Source organism: Suncus etruscus, chromosome 3, assembly GCF_024139225.1.
Source record: "Suncus etruscus isolate mSunEtr1 chromosome 3, mSunEtr1.pri.cur, whole genome shotgun sequence".
Taxonomy (NCBI): Eukaryota; Metazoa; Chordata; class Mammalia; order Eulipotyphla; family Soricidae; genus Suncus; species Suncus etruscus.
Genome location: NC_064850.1, coordinates 53,639,282 through 53,646,973, shown reverse-complemented (window position 1 = coordinate 53,646,973; position 7,692 = coordinate 53,639,282). Strand labels below are relative to the sequence as shown.

The 7,692-nt window shown below is 33.7% G+C and overlaps 1 non-coding gene across 1 annotated transcript; it reads left to right on the top strand.

Moving 5' to 3' along the window:
- The first annotated feature begins 7,322 nt into the window (after positions 1 to 7,322).
- On the top strand, positions 7,323 to 7,457 carry LOC126005274 (small nucleolar RNA SNORA51). Its single transcript, XR_007494433.1, has one exon. It is a non-coding gene; the product is annotated as a small nucleolar RNA SNORA51 (small nucleolar RNA).
- Positions 7,458 to 7,692: the final 235 nt, after the last annotated feature.

Below are 7,692 nucleotides of genomic sequence, written 5' to 3'. Positions count from 1 at the left end.
CAATCTGAATTTGTAATGCCTGACAACAAAACATTTTACTGTAGTGTAAATAATATTTTGTGTGAAGACTTTTATTTTAATGTCAGGGAAAATATTTTCTCTTTAAGAAGAATAACCAGTTAAATGCCAGGCTCACATTAAAATTCAAACTCTTACTATGTAGGAAACTTGAAGATGTACTTTCCTTTATTCTATTGAGTTGCTAACCCCAGATAGTGAGGTACAAGGTATCCAATGTTCTAAACTTTGGTCAGATGGTAAAAGAATTGTATAGCTCAACACTATGTTAAATTTAATAGGAGTCATATAACATAAAATTGAATAACTTCATTAGCAATGAAATATAGTGTTTAGCAATTCACTACTCCAAATAAGACCATTATTCTATGCACATGGTAAAATCTCTTGAAGAAAAAAAAACTAACTAAATAATGTCACACATTTCTGATATTTGTTGTCTAAAGGGGAAAAGAGAAGTATGCAACTGTGCAGGATTCAAAGAATGTTTTAGACAAAATTCTTTCTTTCTCCAATACCACTTCAACCAAATATGATATATACATTCTCCTTAAGACATCCTTTATGTTTAAAAAGATTGCTTAATAGTTATAATTTTTTTCTTTTATACTCAGTGGTGCTCAGGACTTACTCCAGGATCTGCATGCAGAAATTACTTATTCTTGGGGAACATTATGGGGTGCAGAGATTGAACCCGGTCCACATTCAAGGCAAGTACCCTCCCCTCCTTGCTATGCTGTTACTGCTCCCAACCTCAAGAGTTGTGCATTTTCTTTAATCAAGAAACTGGTGGTTAATTTCTACTTTTAGTTTTGTCACTAAGAACCCTTAGTAAAGACACCCAGAAATTCCATATTCTATGTATTATAATACTACATGTGTATATTATAAAATATAATTAGAGTTCTATATCTTATTTACTTTTATAAAAATATTTTGATATTATGATAAGAACATATTTACTTTCATCCCTTGAGGCGTACAGTGGGGATTTTTTCTAAATATATAATGGATTTAATCATTTACCATATTTATTCGAGTATTATGCACACCATGTATAACACGCACTCCTAATTTTCTATTAAAAATCGGTATCAAATTTTGTTTCACACCAAGCATTGTAACTGACAAAAAAAAAAACATTGTTAAACACGTGCAGCCATGATAAAAAATCATTTCTGGACAATGTAAACTGGTATAAACACAATACAGAAATAAAATGACAGGTAGCAATATTTATTTAAAATGCTTCCAAGTCAGAGTCATCATCAGATACGCCAAAGAGTTGTTCCCATTCTTATTGAGTTAATTTTTCATCAGTATCCCAGTTGGCAGGAACATCTGTTGCTCCAGTTTCTTCGCTTTCTTCTGAGTCTGAATTCCACAGCAGGTCGTCTTCTGTACCGTCCATTTTATTGCTGATGCCTCTCTTCAAAAATTCTTGATCATTTCTTTTGGTATGCCTTCCCATGATGTTTTAACCCAGGATAGGCCAGGTTTCTTGAGTTTGTTTGTTTGTTTGTTTGTTTTTTCTGTGCGACTTCAGTCCGGAAAAGGCACAGTGCGAACTCACAATTCGCCTGCGCCCTCATTGGACCAGCCACCACTGCCACCCCACCCCAGCCCTCGATTATAACGCGCACCCAAACTTTGATTTTATTTTTGGTAGAAAATTTTGTGCGTTATACTCAAATAAATACGGTAATGTGATTATTTAAATATAGTGATAGGTCTGAATGAGTTAGCCTAATACAAAGTCAGTAGCTATTTAGCTTCTCAAATTTTGAAACATTATATCTATGAAATACAGAACAATTTTCAAACAGAAATAATTCAGAAAAATATCTGGACCTGACTGTGAGAGATTATGTGACCTATACACTCCTGCAAGAGTAAATTATGCTAAATTCTAATGAGAATAAAGAAAAAATGTACTGCAATAGCATAAATTGTGATGACGGAGATTTCATCTAGCCCTCCCCTATTTTCTCTCTGCTGTGTTTCTACACTTTTCCCTAAGCACTCTCTCATCTACAAGGTGTTCACCTCATGTCATATACATCAAAGTTTTATCTATTTACTGAAAACTGATACCTAGATAGACTTTAAAATATCTAGGAGTAAGGGAAACGCTCAAACATTTAAAAATCTTCAACCTAACTCAAAACACTGGAGCACAGGCATTGTATGTAGGAGCTTTTGATTACTCTCTTATACCACATATCATATCAGAAGTAGTCCATAGCTTAGCTGGCCCATCATAAACAAAATTGAAAAACATCCAATCACAGAGATGATAACCACAATTACAGTCTTCCCAGCACAATTGAGGTATAATATTTGGTGTAGAACTTCTTCATAGATCCAGAATTACCACATATATGGTTATATAAACAATAATCTATATATATATACACAATATATAAAGATTAAACTCTCTCTCTATATAGACTAAATTTCATATACCTACTGTATATGAATTCCAGAAACTCCTAACTCTAGAGCAGAAAACAATATACATTCTTGTTCACCCAACATAACGTAGCCCATATTAGCTAATCAATGCTGTGTTGATTAGCAATACAATCAATTATTTCATTTTACCTTTTGTGCTTAAGTAGTAGGATGACAAAGAGGTCAGAGTCAAAACACCAAAAAGATCCTGAGCTCTGTTTCATGTTTGGGCACAAACGTTGAAACCTTAGGTTATTGGTTTAACTGCTTAGTTTTATTTGATACTGCTTTCTTATCAGAATAATTTAAGGAAAAGAGAAAATAATACATATAAAATTTGCTCAAAAGATATTAGCTTAAAACTAGCTTTGATTAGAATATCACTGAATAATAGTTATACCTTAGAACAAAATTAAATCCTTGAACACTTTATTTAATATTTCTGCAGGTACTTTGAAACAGAAACATTATCACTATCATAGGTTTTAAGAGATTATATCAGTAGAATGGAAAGCAAAAACATAAAAAGCACAAAAGTGCACTCAGTAAGATAATAGGAAAAAGTGAAGAGCCAGTGAGAGAAACAAGGGAGGCAATCTCTGAGGAAGAGTGAAGAATACTAATTATAATAGAGTTACTCCTCTAGGAATTCCAGAAAATGGAACAAAGAAGAGGGGGAGAAGAAACAGATGAGAGGCAGTGGGGAATCCAGGGTCTAGCAGGGGTCCTCAAACTTTTTAAAAAGGGGGCCAGTTCACTGTCCCTCAGACCATTGGAGGGTCTGACTATAGTAAAAACAAAACTTATGAACAATGCATATATCTTATTTTGCAATGAAGAAACAAAACAGATATAAATACAATATGTGGCCTGCGGGCCATAGTTTGAGGACAACTGGAAAGACTGTTAAAGAATCACGGGGTTAAATATCCAAACCAGAGTTAAGAACTTTGAAATCAGGGGACCCTACATCTTAGCAACCAAACTAAAAAGGCATCTGTCAAGATGGATGGCTGTGGGTAGTGTGGGGCAACAAGGGAGGGAGGGAACCTAGGAACACTGTGGTGGGAATGTAACAGCATGTTGGGATAGATTCTGGAGCACTGTATGGCTAAAATCAACTAATAACTTTGTTTTAATTTTAAAAATTGTTTAAGAAGCACACTCATATATTGTCACGTTTCTGTGGAAAGTAATATAGATAAAATCATCCAACAACCTTTTAATTGTTCAATAGAAGTGGTTTTTTTGAAAAACAAAACAAAACTATTTTTCTAGTGTAGTAAAGGTCTGATCACAGAAGACACATGCAGACCTGAGACACACAGATCTCCACCACCCACATGACTGCTCAACAACAACAACAAAAAAACCCTTTAATCATTTATAAAAGACAACAGATTTGGCCAGAGCAGTGGTGCAAGCGGTAAGGTGTCTGCCTTGCCTGCACTAGCCTAGGACAGACCGCAGCTTGATTCCCAGGGGTTCCATATGGTCCCCCAAGCCAGAAGTGGTTTCTGAGGACATAGCTAGGAGTACCTCTGAGCATCACCATGTGTGGCCCAAACACCAAAAAATACATAAATGAATGAATAAATAAATAAACAGGACAGCAGAATTTAGACATTGGATTACTTTATTGTATTCAATAAAATATTATATAAAGAACATATGATTATAAAAGCAATAAACCAGAAATCTTTTCTTATTTACAAATATCTGATTCTATGGAAAGAAATGAATACATATTTGAAGACTCTCAGTAGTTGGCTTTGTGGTGTTGTAGAGTACTAAACATTTGATTAAAATGAAAATATTGAATTTGTGTCAAAGGTGTTTTCATCTCTACTTGTGCGCATAAAACATCATTGTTATAATATACTGAGAAATAATGTTGTTCCTTGTATAAAGAGAATAATAATGGGAACACAATTTCTGGAACCAAATAAGTAAATATTTGTTCACTGTGTATTTTTAACAAATATTTACTCTTTCTGCTTTTTTTATTCCTCACTTAACATAAAAAAACTCATCATATAAATAAATTTGTACAAATATTTAGAAAACATGAGTGTTAATTTTTATTTTCATTATTCATTGTAGAGGGCATAGAATAGCTGGCATTCAGTTTTATTTTATTCTAATATTTCAAGTGTCATTTTATTTTTTTTAAATTTATTTTTTATTTGGAAGCCACATTGGGCAGGGCTCAGGGTTCAGTCCTGGCTGTGATCAGAGATCACACACAGCAGTGCTGTGCTGTGCATGCTAAAAGACTGGCCATCTGTGGTGTCAGGCCAGCTAATGTTAGTCCAGAAATACTCTTGGGTGTCATTAAAAGTTACTTGTTCACAGGTAAAGTTTGAAAGTCTCAAACATAAGATACTTCTTTTGGGGCATATAGATTCAGAAATAGTATAATAAAATATATGATAATATGTTTTTTTCTCTACTACTATTTCTTTCATGTATATTTATAGATTATCATAGTTTTTTAAGCTGAGGGTCCTTATCACCTTGTGTTTCCAGTTACTACTCTTTCAAATAGTTTGACATCTTAGTACACAGAATTTTTAAGATTCCTTGACTCCCTTAACTTAAATTTATGTCTCATTATGGTTTCGTTTATAATTATTTTTCTTTTAAATTAGTTTTTAAAATTTCCATTCTATGTAGTATTGCCTCAAAGGTTTTGTCTTCTCACCATGCTTACTCTATGGAGAATTTTAATGTGGAAGAATTGCTATTTATAAAAAAAAAATGATACCATAAAAGCATATCTTCCAGTGTTGATTTTATGTATAGTGATGGCTAAATTATTGAAAAAATATGTAAATGCCTCAGGATAAATACTTTGTGTTATTTAAAAATAATCAACCAGCACTAAAATTCAAGCGAGCTGAGAAAATGAAATTTAAACAAATGCAAAACTTTCTCTTAATAAGGTATCAAAGACTCAGGCAATCAAAGAAAGTTTGTTTACCATATATGTCCTCCCTTTGATTAAATCTCAAGGTAGCAATATTCTTATACTTCATTAAAGATTACAAGTTAAAGAAGTACTGATTACAGATATATATGCAAAAATAATTGATTCTGAAATAAGAGTTCTTTACTGATGAAACAAATGCTGTTGATTTCCTTCTCTTTAGTAACCTTTCTTTTGATATTGGGCTGTTACTGACTTTTCAATTATTCTACAGCACTACTAACCTATAATCAAAGTAAAACAAACTACAAGTTCTTTTCAAATATAGGTTTTAGAAAACGTCTCTGAAGAGAGTGAAAGAGAAGTCAGAAAAGCTCAACACTGTTTAGAGAATGGGATTTTTTTCTTTTTTGCCAATTTTTCTTCTTTTGGCCCTAGCTACATAGAATTTGATAAAAATAACCAACTCAAATTTCACAGAACACAGCAAGTAGCACAAAAGGAGACCAGGCAAGGAGTCACTTTGGTAGAAGAAGCTTCCTGGAACTGGTGTTAAAAGCTTCACAGGAACTATAGGATTCATTGCTGTAAACCTGACCTCTCTTACCAAGTAGCCCCAACTCATTGAAAGTAAATTGCTCTGATCACGAGAGAGAGAGAGAGAGAGAGAGAGAGAGAGAGAGAGAGAGAGAGAGAGAGAGAGAGAGAGAGAGAGATTATTGTTTACAGTTTGTTAAGCAACACAGTTACCCTTTTCAGCACCATGATTACAAACATGATTGTAGCTGGTTTTTAGTCATAAAAAAGAACTCTCCCTTCATCAGTGCAACATTCCCACCACCAATGCCCCACACCTCCATTCTCCTCCACATTCTACTTCTCTAATTAGCATTGTCCTGGTAGTTGTTAGTGTAGTTATTTTTTTAAATGCACTAACCACTCTTTGTAGTAAGCTTCATATCTTGAGCCAGTCCTTCTGACCTTCATCTCTATTGTCTCTGGGCATTATTAAGATAATGTCTTTTATTTTTCTTAAAAGCCATAGATGAGTGAGACTATTCTATCTGTGTGTGTCTCTCTTTCTTCCAAGAATATCTTAGAAATAAAAGTGAAAGGATTATAAGACTCATAAGTGACCCAGACTTTTAGCAAAACTCATACAAATGCACTTGCCCAATCAACATAAATAAGATTAGATGTAAACAGAAAAAAAATACATTTACTAAATTTTACATTTGCAAGTCTATATTTTTCAGTGCTCTAGAAAGTTCTAGTGTCTTTCTCCAAATAACTTTGTACTGGAATCTATGTGTATTTATGGTGCCTGCCAAGGGGACCAAATACAGTTAATGTCTCCTTTTGCCAAATGTATTCTGTGAGATGTGTCCACATTTAGGAAAAAAAAGATACCTTTCTCCTGGATACAATCTGAAAGTGTCTTCCTCAGGAGAGAGAGAGACAGACAGACAGATTAGCTAAAGTTTTAATGCAGCATCTAGCTTAGTGTGTGTAGTACAATCTGTGAAAACAGATAACATGAAAAATAAAATACTCTTAATCTTGTATAACTAGATGAATTAAAATATTGAATTGAAATATTAACTTTGGAGCCAGAGAGATAGCATGGAGATAAGGCGTTTGCCTTTCATGCAGAAGAATGGTGGTTCGAATACCGGCATCCCATATAGTCTCCTGTGCCTTCCAGGGGCGATTTATAGCATTGAGCCAGGAGTATCCCCTGAGCAGTGCTGGGTGTGACCCAAAAACCAAAAGAAAGAAAAGAAAAGAAAAGAAATATTAACTTCACAGCTTGGTTTCCAAGCAATACAGGACAAAATAATAATGTCATATTCTTTATTCAATTGAAAGATGAGTTTTATCATTTTCTAAAAAAGGATAAGTCTAATATAGACTGTCTGCATGTGTTTTTACAGAAAAAACACAGGCTGTGTTCTTTACACTGACTGTATAGAAAGAGGAGGTACAGTAAATGCACCTCATATACACCTCAACACAGGCCCTTTGTCTGGTCCTTATTGTGAAGTGGGGGATAAAAAATACATTGTATTTGAATTAAAGTTATTTTGCTTTGCCCTTCTATGTTTATAATATATGTGAAGAATATTTTCAGTACAAATCTTCTGGCATAAGTTAAACATGAGACCTCCCACCTTTTAATTCTAGGAGTTTACTATAATGTTGTTAATTGCTAAACAAAGGTCTGAGGCTCAGAAATCTTTCATTTTTCCTATGAATTTCTAAGTTTGAGGGAGTTCCATTTATACATATAT